The sequence below is a fragment of the Gadus macrocephalus genome, chromosome 4, assembly GCF_031168955.1.
Source record: "Gadus macrocephalus chromosome 4, ASM3116895v1".
In the NCBI taxonomy this organism is placed as follows: Eukaryota; Metazoa; Chordata; class Actinopteri; order Gadiformes; family Gadidae; genus Gadus; species Gadus macrocephalus.
Window position 1 is genome coordinate 23,724,087 of NC_082385.1, and position 13,012 is coordinate 23,737,098.

At 46.6% G+C, this 13,012-nt stretch overlaps 2 non-coding genes across 2 annotated transcripts; both read right to left on the reverse strand.

Annotated features, from left to right (window-relative positions):
• Positions 1 to 3,210: 3,210 nt before the first annotated feature.
• trnad-guc (transfer RNA aspartic acid (anticodon GUC)) lies at positions 3,211 to 3,282 on the reverse strand. The gene has a single exon. It is a non-coding gene; the product is annotated as a tRNA-Asp (tRNA).
• Positions 3,283 to 12,255: 8,973 nt separating this feature from the next.
• Positions 12,256 to 12,327, reverse strand: trnad-guc (transfer RNA aspartic acid (anticodon GUC)). The gene has a single exon. It is a non-coding gene; the product is annotated as a tRNA-Asp (tRNA).
• Between the last annotated feature and the right edge of the window lie 685 nt (positions 12,328 to 13,012).

The window sequence follows — 13,012 nt, forward strand, 5'->3', positions numbered from 1 at the left end:
ACTGTGACCTGATCGCAGCACCTTAGACCGGCCATCCTGACACAAACTAAAAAGTGTCCCAGAGTGAATAGTGGGTGCAATTTCGTTAAACTTGTCAAGTTATCAATGGCCTCGTCTTGCCCACAGACACCTCATGCATCTCAAATAACGCCAGGTTGAATGTGTTCGGCACTGTGGGTAAAATTCCCTTACTCCCCGACTGCGAATTGAACCCCGGACTCCAGCGTGACAGGCGGGGATACTGACCACTATACTAACGAGGAACTCTGTGAATATACGTTCCTCAACACGTCCAAGAACTATGAAGACTACAGGTGGAAACGTGAGTCTGACCAATTCATTTCTGGGGGCACAACTTCTTGAGCTAACAAGCGTTGGTGTTTCATTGGTAGAATTACCTGTCATGCATGAAGCCCTGGTCTGCAACATTGGAAAGTATCTGGGCTGCATTGTAGTGCACCTGCTGCTGAATCTCTGGCTGATTGCAGGCAAAGGTATAAGGCTGGGTCATTTGCGTGACCAAAACAAATTGGCTCTTTTCGTTCGGACTGAGTTAAACCAAGAATCTTCACATTCCTGGTTTCATGCATGGCCAATGGATACTGACCACTGTACTAATGAGGGGCTGTGGTGTTCTAGTATTTCTTAAAGTGAGCAAGCACTATGAGTCCTGCAGGTGGAAATGTGTCTTGAGAGGATTTTGTGAGCCAAAGTGGGACTAAAAGCGAGCATTGGTGGTTCAATGGTAGAATTCTCGCCTGCCTCGCGCGAGGCCCGGGTTCGATTCCCGGCCAATGCAGTGCATAATTATTATGAATTCTTAAAACGCAACTTAAACACAGTGTGTGAATGGTCACATCTCATGGAACATCAAACTGAGCGGGCGAACCTAACTTAACAGATCGTCTGAAATAAATAGTTCTTGACGACAGTGATTTCACTTTTCGTAAGGTGACCTCAAAACTCCCTTCAGAAGTGGGACTCAAACCCACACTTCCAGACGAGACTGTGACCTGATCGCAGCACCTTAGACCGGCCATCCTGACACAAACTAAAAAGTGTCCCAGAGTGAATAGTGGGTGCAATTTCGTTAAACTTGTCAAGTTATCAATGGCCTCGTCTTGCCCACAGACACCTCATGCATCTCAAATAACGCCAGGTTGAATGTGTTCGGCACTGTGGGTAAAATTCCCTTACTCCCCGACTGCGAATTGAACCCCGGACTCCAGCGTGACAGGCGGGGATACTGACCACTATACTAACGAGGAACTCTGTGAATATACGTTCCTCAACACGTCCAAGAACTATGAAGACTACAGGTGGAAACGTGAGTCTGACCAATTCATTTCTGGGGGCACAACTTCTTGAGCTAACAAGCGTTGGTGTTTCATTGGTAGAATTACCTGTCATGCATGAAGCCCTGGTCTGCAACATTGGAAAGTATCTGGGCTGCATTGTAGTGCACCTGCTGCTGAATCTCTGGCTGATTGCAGGCAAAGGTATAAGGCTGGGTCATTTGCGTGACCAAAACAAATTGGCTCTTTTCGTTCGGACTGAGTTAAACCAAGAATCTTCACATTCCTGGTTTCATGCATGGCCAATGGATACTGACCACTGTACTAATGAGGGGCTGCGGTGTTCTAGTATTTCTTAAAGTGAGCAAGCACTATGAGTCCTGCAGGTGGAAATGTGTCTTGAGAGGATTTTGTGAGCCAAAGTGGGACTAAAAGCGAGCATTGGTGGTTCAGTGGTAGAATTCTCGCCTGCCACGCGGGAGGCCCGGGTTCGATTCCCGGCCAATGCAGTGCATAATTATTATGAATTCTTAAAACGCAACTTAAACACAGTGTGTGAATGGTCACATCTCATGGAACATCAAACTGAGCGGGCGAACCTAACTTAACAGATCGTCTGAAATAAATAGTTCTTGACGACAGTGATTTCACTTTTCGTAAGGTGACCTCAAAACTCCCTTCAGAAGTGGGACTCAAACCCACACTTCCAGACGAGACTGTGACCTGATCGCAGCACCTTAGACCGGCCATCCTGACACAAACTAAAAAGTGTCCCAGAGTGAATAGTGGGTGCAATTTCGTTAAACTTGTCAAGTTATCAATGGACTCGTCTTGCCCACAGACACCTCATGCATCTCAAATAACGCCAGGTTGAATGTGTTCGGCACTGTGCGTAAAATTCCCTTACTCCCCGACTGCGAATTGAACCCCGGTCTCCCGCGTGACAGGCTGTGATACTGACCACTATTCTAACGAGGAACTCCGTGAATATACGTTCCTCAACACGTCCAAGAACTTTGAAGACTACAGGTGGAAACGTGAGTCTGACCAATTCATTTCTGGGGGCACATTTTCTTGAGCTAACAAGCGTTGGTGTTTCATTGGTAGAATTACCTGTCATGCATGAAGCCCTGGTCTGCAACATTGGAAAGTATCTGGGCTGCATTGTAGTACACCTGCTGCTGAATCTCTGGCTGATTGCAGGCAAAGGTATAAGGCTGGGTCATTTGCGTGACCAAAATAAATTGGCTCTTTTCGTTCGGACTGAGTTAAACCAAGAATCTTCACATTCCTGGTTTCATGCATGGCCAATGGATACTGACCACTGTACTAATGAGGGGCTGTGGTGTTCTAGTATTTCTTATAGTGAGCAAGCACTATGAGTCCTGCAGGTGGAAATGTGTCTTGAGAGGATTTTGTGAGCCAAAGTGTGACTAAAAGCGAGCATTGGTGGTTCAGTGGTCGAATTCTCGCCTGCCACGCGGGTGGCCCGGGTTCGATTCCCGGCTAATGCAGTGCATAATTATTATGAATTCTTAAAACGCAACTTAAACACAGTTTGTGAATGGTCACATCTCATGGAACATCAAACTGAGCGGGCGAACCTAACTTAACAGATCGTCTGAAATAAATAGTTCTTGACGACAGTGATTTCACTTTTGGTAAGGTGACCTCAAAACTCCCTTCAGAAGTGGGACTCAAACCCACACTTCCAGACGAGACTGCGACCTGATCGCAGCACCTTAGACCGATCGGCCATCCTGACACAAATTAAAAAGTGTACCAGAGTGAATAGTGGGTTCAAATTCGTTAAACTTGTCAAGTTATCAATGGCCTCGTCTTGCCCACAGACACCTCATGCATCTCAAATAACGCCAGGTTGAATGTGTTCGGCACTGTGGGTAAAATTCCCTTACTCCCCGTCGGGGAATTGAACCCCGGTCTCCCGCGTGACAGGCGGGGATACTGACCACTATACTAACGAGGAACTCTGTGAATATATGTTCCTCAACACGTCCAAGAACTATGAAGACTACAGGTGGAAACCTGAGTCTGACCAATTCATTTTTGGGGGCACAACTTCTTGAGCTAACAAGCGTTGGTGTTTCATTGGTAGAATTACCTGTCATGCATGAAGCCCTGGTCTGCAACATTGGAAAGTATCTGGGCTGCATTGTAGTGCACCTGCTGCTGAATCTCTGGCTGATTGCAGGCAAAGGTATAAGGCTGGGTCATTTGCGTGACCAAAACAAATTGAGTCTTTTCGTTCGGACTGAGTTAAACCAAGAATCTTCACATTCCTGGTTTCATGCATGGCCAATGGATACTGACCACTGTACTAATGAGGGGCTGTGGTGTTCTAGTATTTCTTATAGTGAGCAAGCACTATGAGTCCTGCAGGTGGAAATGTGTCTTGAGAGGATTTTGTGAGCCAAAGTGGGACTAAAAGCGAGCATTGGTGGTTCAGTGGTAGAATTCTCGCCTGCCACGCGGGAGGCCCGGGTTCGATTCCCGGCCAATGCAGTGCATAATTATTATGAATTCTTAAAACGCAACTTAAACACAGTGTGTGAATGGTCACATCTCACGGAACATCAAACTGAGCGGGCGAACCTAACTTAACAGATCGTCTGAAATAAATAGTTCTTGACGACAGTGATTTCACTTTTCGTAAGGTGACCTCAAAACTCCCTTCAGAAGTGGGACTCAAACCCACACTTCCAGACGAGACTGTGACCTGATCGCAGCACCTTAGACCGGCCATCCTGACACAAACTAAAAAGTGTCCCAGAGTGAATAGTGGGTGCAATTTCGTTAAACTTGTCAAGTTATCAATGGCCTCGTCTTGCCCACAGACACCTCATGCATCTCAAATAACGCCAGGTTGAATGTGTTCGGCACTGTGGGTAAAATTCCCACACTCCCCGACTGCGAATTGAACCCCGGTCTCCCGCGTGACAGGCGGGGATACTGACCACTATACTAACGAGGAACTCTGTGAATATACGTTCCTCAACACGTCCAAGAACTATGAAGACTACAGGTGGAAACGTGAGTCTGACCAATTCATTTTTGGGGGCACAACTTCTTGAGCTAACAAGCGTTGGTGTTTCATTGGTAGAATTACCTGTCATGCATGAAGCCCTGGTCTGCAACATTGGAAAGTATCTGGGCTGCATTGTAGTGCACCTGCTGCTGAATCTCTGGCTGATTGCAGGCAAAGGTATAAGGCTGGGTCATTTGCGTGACCAAAACAAATTGAGTCTTTTCGTTCGGACTGAGTTAAACCAAGAATCTTCACATTCCTGGTTTCATGCATGGCCAATGGATACTGACCACTGTACTAATGAGGGGCTGTGGTGTTCTAGTATTTCTTATAGTGAGCAAGCACTATGAGTCCTGCAGGTGGAAATGTGTCTTGAGAGGATTTTGTGAGCCAAAGTGGGACTAAAAGCGAGCATTGGTGGTTCAGTGGTAGAATTCTCGCCTGCCACGCGGGAGGCCCGGGTTCGATTCCCGGCCAATGCAGTGCATAATTATTATGAATTCTTAAAACGCAACTTAAACACAGTGTGTGAATGGTCACATCTCACGGAACATCAAACTGAGCGGGCGAACCTAACTTAACAGATCGTCTGAAATAAATAGTTCTTGACGACAGTGATTTCACTTTTCGTAAGGTGACCTCAAAACTCCCTTCAGAAGTGGGACTCAAACCCACACTTCCAGACGAGACTGTGACCTGATCGCAGCACCTTAGACCGGCCATCCTGACACAAACTAAAAAGTGTCCCAGAGTGAATAGTGGGTGCAATTTCGTTAAACTTGTCAAGTTATCAATGGCCTCGTCTTGCCCACAGACACCTCATGCATCTCAAATAACGCCAGGTTGAATGTGTTCGGCACTGTGGGTAAAATTCCCTTACTCCCCGACTGCGAATTGAACCCCGGTCTCCAGCGTGACAGGCGGGGATACTGACCACTATACTAACGAGGAACTCTGTGAATATATGTTCCTCAACACGTCCAAGAACTATGAAGACTACAGGTGGAAACGTGAGTCTGACCAATTCATTTTTGGGGGCACAACTTCTTGAGCTAACAAGCGTTGGTGTTTCATTGGTAGAATTACCTGTCATGCATGAAGCCCTGGTCTGCAACATTGGAAAGTATCTGGGCTGCATTGTAGTGCACCTGCTGCTGAATCTCTGGCTGATTGCAGGCAAAGGTATAAGGCTGGGTCATTTGCGTGACCAAAACAAATTGAGTCTTTTCGTTCGGACTGAGTTAAACCAAGAATCTTCACATTCCTGGTTTCATGCATGGCCAATGGATACTGACCACTGTACTAATGAGGGGCTGTGGTGTTCTAGTATTTCTTATAGTGAGCAAGCACTATGAGTCCTGCAGGTGGAAATGTGTCTTGAGAGGATTTTGTGAGCCAAAGTGGGACTAAAAGCGAGCATTGGTGGTTCAGTGGTAGAATTCTCGCCTGCCACGCGGGAGGCCCGGGTTCGATTCCCGGCCAATGCAGTGCATAATTATTATGAATTCTTAAAACGCAACTTAAACACAGTGTGTGAATGGTCACATCTCACGGAACATCAAACTGAGCGGGCGAACCTAACTTAACAGATCGTCTGAAATAAATAGTTCTTGACGACAGTGATTTCACTTTTCGTAAGGTGACCTCAAAACTCCCTTCAGAAGTGGGACTCAAACCCACACTTCCAGACGAGACTGTGACCTGATCGCAGCACCTTAGACCGGCCATCCTGACACAAACTAAAAAGTGTCCCAGAGTGAATAGTGGGTGCAATTTCGTTAAACTTGTCAAGTTATCAATGGCCTCGTCTTGCCCACAGACACCTCATGCATCTCAAATAACGCCAGGTTGAATGTGTTCGGCACTGTGGGTAAAATTCCCACACTCCCCGACTGCGAATTGAACCCCGGTCTCCCGCGTGACAGGCGGGGATACTGACCACTATACTAACGAGGAACTCTGTGAATATACGTTCCTCAACACGTCCAAGAACTATGAAGACTACAGGTGGAAACGTGAGTCTGACCAATTCATTTTTGGGGGCACAACTTCTTGAGCTAACAAGCGTTGGTGTTTCATTGGTAGAATTACCTGTCATGCATGAAGCCCTGGTCTGCAACATTGGAAAGTATCTGGGCTGCATTGTAGTGCACCTGCTGCTGAATCTCTGGCTGATTGCAGGCAAAGGTATAAGGCTGGGTCATTTGCGTGACCAAAACAAATTGAGTCTTTTCGTTCGGACTGAGTTAAACCAAGAATCTTCACATTCCTGGTTTCATGCATGGCCAATGGATACTGACCACTGTACTAATGAGGGGCTGTGGTGTTCTAGTATTTCTTATAGTGAGCAAGCACTATGAGTCCTGCAGGTGGAAATGTGTCTTGAGAGGATTTTGTGAGCCAAAGTGGGACTAAAAGCGAGCATTGGTGGTTCAGTGGTAGAATTCTCGCCTGCCACGCGGGAGGCCCGGGTTCGATTCCCGGCCAATGCAGTGCATAATTATTATGAATTCTTAAAACGCAACTTAAACACAGTGTGTGAATGGTCACATCTCACGGAACATCAAACTGAGCGGGCGAACCTAACTTAACAGATCGTCTGAAATAAATAGTTCTTGACGACAGTGATTTCACTTTTCGTAAGGTGACCTCAAAACTCCCTTCAGAAGTGGGACTCAAACCCACACTTCCAGACGAGACTGTGACCTGATCGCAGCACCTTAGACCGGCCATCCTGACACAAACTAAAAAGTGTCCCAGAGTGAATAGTGGGTGCAATTTCGTTAAACTTGTCAAGTTATCAATGGCCTCGTCTTGCCCACAGACACCTCATGCATCTCAAATAACGCCAGGTTGAATGTGTTCGGCACTGTGGGTAAAATTCCCATACTCCCCGACTGCGAATTGAACCCCGGTCTCCAGCGTGACAGGCGGGGATACTGACCACTATACTAACGAGGAACTCTGTGAATATACGTTCCTCAACACGTCCAAGAACTATGAAGACTACAGGTGGAAACGTGAGTCTGACCAATTCATTTCTGGGGGCACAACTTCTTGAGCTAACAAGCGTTGGTGTTTCATTGGTAGAATTACCTGTCATGCATGAAGCCCTGGTCTGCAACATTGGAAAGTATCTGGGCTGCATTGTAGTGCACCTGCTGCTGAATCTCTGGCTGATTGCAGGCAAAGGTATAAGGCTGGGTCATTTGCGTGACCAAAACAAATTGGCTCTTTTCGTTCGGACTGAGTTAAACCAAGAATCTTCACATTCCTGGTTTCATGCATGGCCAATGGATACTGACCACTGTACTAATGAGGGGCTGCGGTGTTCTAGTATTTCTTAAAGTGAGCAAGCACTATGAGTCCTGCAGGTGGAAATGTGTCTTGAGAGGATTTTGTGAGCCAAAGTGGGACTAAAAGCGAGCATTGGTGGTTCAGTGGTAGAATTCTCGCCTGCCACGCGGGAGGCCCGGGTTCGATTCCCGGCCAATGCAGTGCATAATTATTATGAATTCTTAAAACGCAACTTAAACACAGTGTGTGAATGGTCACATCTCATGGAACATCAAACTGAGCGGGCGAACCTAACTTAACAGATCGTCTGAAATAAATAGTTCTTGACGACAGTGATTTCACTTTTCGTAAGGTGACCTCAAAACTCCCTTCAGAAGTGGGACTCAAACCCACACTTCCAGACGAGACTGTGACCTGATCGCAGCACCTTAGACCGGCCATCCTGACACAAACTAAAAAGTGTCCCAGAGTGAATAGTGGGTGCAATTTCGTTAAACTTGTCAAGTTATCAATGGCCTCGTCTTGCCCACAGACACCTCATGCATCTCAAATAACGCCAGGTTGAATGTGTTCGGCACTGTGGGTAAAATTCCCTTACTCCCCGACTGCGAATTGAACCCCGGTCTCCAGCGTGACAGGCGGGGATACTGACCACTATACTAACGAGGAACTCTGTGAATATATGTTCCTCAACACGTCCAAGAACTATGAAGACTACAGGTGGAAACGTGAGTCTGACCAATTCATTTTTGGGGGCACAACTTCTTGAGCTAACAAGCGTTGGTGTTTCATTGGTAGAATTACCTGTCATGCATGAAGCCCTGGTCTGCAACATTGGAAAGTATCTGGGCTGCATTGTAGTGCACCTGCTGCTGAATCTCTGGCTGATTGCAGGCAAAGGTATAAGGCTGGGTCATTTGCGTGACCAAAACAAATTGAGTCTTTTCGTTCGGACTGAGTTAAACCAAGAATCTTCACATTCCTGGTTTCATGCATGGCCAATGGATACTGACCACTGTACTAATGAGGGGCTGTGGTGTTCTAGTATTTCTTATAGTGAGCAAGCACTATGAGTCCTGCAGGTGGAAATGTGTCTTGAGAGGATTTTGTGAGCCAAAGTGGGACTAAAAGCGAGCATTGGTGGTTCAGTGGTAGAATTCTCGCCTGCCACGCGGGAGGCCCGGGTTCGATTCCCGGCCAATGCAGTGCATAATTATTATGAATTCTTAAAACGCAACTTAAACACAGTGTGTGAATGGTCACATCTCACGGAACATCAAACTGAGCGGGCGAACCTAACTTAACAGATCGTCTGAAATAAATAGTTCTTGACGACAGTGATTTCACTTTTCGTAAGGTGACCTCAAAACTCCCTTCAGAAGTGGGACTCAAACCCACACTTCCAGACGAGACTGTGACCTGATCGCAGCACCTTAGACCGGCCATCCTGACACAAACTAAAAAGTGTCCCAGAGTGAATAGTGGGTGCAATTTCGTTAAACTTGTCAAGTTATCAATGGCCTCGTCTTGCCCACAGACACCTCATGCATCTCAAATAACGCCAGGTTGAATGTGTTCGGCACTGTGGGTAAAATTCCCACACTCCCCGACTGCGAATTGAACCCCGGTCTCCCGCGTGACAGGCGGGGATACTGACCACTATACTAACGAGGAACTCTGTGAATATACGTTCCTCAACACGTCCAAGAACTATGAAGACTACAGGTGGAAACGTGAGTCTGACCAATTCATTTTTGGGGGCACAACTTCTTGAGCTAACAAGCGTTGGTGTTTCATTGGTAGAATTACCTGTCATGCATGAAGCCCTGGTCTGCAACATTGGAAAGTATCTGGGCTGCATTGTAGTGCACCTGCTGCTGAATCTCTGGCTGATTGCAGGCAAAGGTATAAGGCTGGGTCATTTGCGTGACCAAAACAAATTGAGTCTTTTCGTTCGGACTGAGTTAAACCAAGAATCTTCACATTCCTGGTTTCATGCATGGCCAATGGATACTGACCACTGTACTAATGAGGGGCTGTGGTGTTCTAGTATTTCTTATAGTGAGCAAGCACTATGAGTCCTGCAGGTGGAAATGTGTCTTGAGAGGATTTTGTGAGCCAAAGTGGGACTAAAAGCGAGCATTGGTGGTTCAGTGGTAGAATTCTCGCCTGCCACGCGGGAGGCCCGGGTTCGATTCCCGGCCAATGCAGTGCATAATTATTATGAATTCTTAAAACGCAACTTAAACACAGTGTGTGAATGGTCACATCTCACGGAACATCAAACTGAGCGGGCGAACCTAACTTAACAGATCGTCTGAAATAAATAGTTCTTGACGACAGTGATTTCACTTTTCGTAAGGTGACCTCAAAACTCCCTTCAGAAGTGGGACTCAAACCCACACTTCCAGACGAGACTGTGACCTGATCGCAGCACCTTAGACCGGCCATCCTGACACAAACTAAAAAGTGTCCCAGAGTGAATAGTGGGTGCAATTTCGTTAAACTTGTCAAGTTATCAATGGCCTCGTCTTGCCCACAGACACCTCATGCATCTCAAATAACGCCAGGTTGAATGTGTTCGGCACTGTGGGTAAAATTCCCACACTCCCCGACTGCGAATTGAACCCCGGTCTCCCGCGTGACAGGCGGGGATACTGACCACTATACTAACGAGGAACTCTGTGAATATACGTTCCTCAACACGTCCAAGAACTATGAAGACTACAGGTGGAAACGTGAGTCTGACCAATTCATTTTTGGGGGCACAACTTCTTGAGCTAACAAGCGTTGGTGTTTCATTGGTAGAATTACCTGTCATGCATGAAGCCCTGGTCTGCAACATTGGAAAGTATCTGGGCTGCATTGTAGTGCACCTGCTGCTGAATCTCTGGCTGATTGCAGGCAAAGGTATAAGGCTGGGTCATTTGCGTGACCAAAACAAATTGAGTCTTTTCGTTCGGACTGAGTTAAACCAAGAATCTTCACATTCCTGGTTTCATGCATGGCCAATGGATACTGACCACTGTACTAATGAGGGGCTGTGGTGTTCTAGTATTTCTTATAGTGAGCAAGCACTATGAGTCCTGCAGGTGGAAATGTGTCTTGAGAGGATTTTGTGAGCCAAAGTGGGACTAAAAGCGAGCATTGGTGGTTCAGTGGTAGAATTCTCGCCTGCCACGCGGGAGGCCCGGGTTCGATTCCCGGCCAATGCAGTGCATAATTATTATGAATTCTTAAAACGCAACTTAAACACAGTGTGTGAATGGTCACATCTCACGGAACATCAAACTGAGCGGGCGAACCTAACTTAACAGATCGTCTGAAATAAATAGTTCTTGACGACAGTGATTTCACTTTTCGTAAGGTGACCTCAAAACTCCCTTCAGAAGTGGGACTCAAACCCACACTTCCAGACGAGACTGTGACCTGATCGCAGCACCTTAGACCGGCCATCCTGACACAAACTAAAAAGTGTCCCAGAGTGAATAGTGGGTGCAATTTCGTTAAACTTGTCAAGTTATCAATGGCCTCGTCTTGCCCACAGACACCTCATGCATCTCAAATAACGCCAGGTTGAATGTGTTCGGCACTGTGGGTAAAATTCCCATACTCCCCGACTGCGAATTGAACCCCGGTCTCCAGCGTGACAGGCGGGGATACTGACCACTATACTAACGAGGAACTCTGTGAATATACGTTCCTCAACACGTCCAAGAACTATGAAGACTACAGGTGGAAACGTGAGTCTGACCAATTCATTTCTGGGGGCACAACTTCTTGAGCTAACAAGCGTTGGTGTTTCATTGGTAGAATTACCTGTCATGCATGAAGCCCTGGTCTGCAACATTGGAAAGTATCTGGGCTGCATTGTAGTGCACCTGCTGCTGAATCTCTGGCTGATTGCAGGCAAAGGTATAAGGCTGGGTCATTTGCGTGACCAAAACAAATTGGCTCTTTTCGTTCGGACTGAGTTAAACCAAGAATCTTCACATTCCTGGTTTCATGCATGGCCAATGGATACTGACCACTGTACTAATGAGGGGCTGCGGTGTTCTAGTATTTCTTAAAGTGAGCAAGCACTATGAGTCCTGCAGGTGGAAATGTGTCTTGAGAGGATTTTGTGAGCCAAAGTGGGACTAAAAGCGAGCATTGGTGGTTCAGTGGTAGAATTCTCGCCTGCCACGCGGGAGGCCCGGGTTCGATTCCCGGCCAATGCAGTGCATAATTATTATGAATTCTTAAAACGCAACTTAAACACAGTGTGTGAATGGTCACATCTCATGGAACATCAAACTGAGCGGGCGAACCTAACTTAACAGATCGTCTGAAATAAATAGTTCTTGACGACAGTGATTTCACTTTTCGTAAGGTGACCTCAAAACTCCCTTCAGAAGTGGGACTCAAACCCACACTTCCAGACGAGACTGTGACCTGATCGCAGCACCTTAGACCGGCCATCCTGACACAAACTAAAAAGTGTCCCAGAGTGAATAGTGGGTGCAATTTCGTTAAACTTGTCAAGTTATCAATGGCCTCGTCTTGCCCACAGACACCTCATGCATCTCAAATAACGCCAGGTTGAATGTGTTCGGCACTGTGGGTAAAATTCCCTTACTCCCCGTCGGGGAATTGAACCCCGGTCTCCCGCGTGACAGGCGGGGATACTGACCACTATACTAACGAGGAACTCTGTAAATATACGTTCCTCAACACGTCCAAGAACTATGAAGACTACAGGTGGAAACGTGAGTCTGACCAATTCATTTCTGGGGGCACAACTTCTTGAGCTATCAAGCGTTGGTGTTTCATTGGTAGAATTACCTGTCATGCATGAAGCCCTGGTCTGCAACATTGGAAAGTATCTGGGCTGCATTGTAGTGCACCTGCTGCTGAATCTCTGGCTGATTGCAGGCAAAGGTATAAGGCTGGGTCATTTGCGTGACCAAAACAAATTGGCTCTTTTCGTTCGGACTGAGTTAAACCAAGAATCTTCACATTCCTGGTTTCATGCATGGCCAATGGATACTGACCACTGTACTAATGAGGGGCTGCGGTGTTCTAGTATTTCTTAAAGTGAGCAAGCACTATGAGTCCTGCAGGTGGAAATGTGTCTCGAGAAGATTTTGTGAGCCAAAGTGACACTAATAGCGAGCTTTGGTGGTTCGGTGGTAGAATTCTTGCCTGCCACGCGGGAGGACCGGGTTTGATTCCCGGCCAATGCAGTGCATAATTATTATGAATTCTTAAAACGCAACTTAAACACAGTGTGTGAATGGTCACATCTCACGGAACATCAAACTGAGCGGGCGAACCTAACTTAACAGATCGTCTGAAATAAATAGTTCTTGACGACAGTGATTTCACTTTTCGT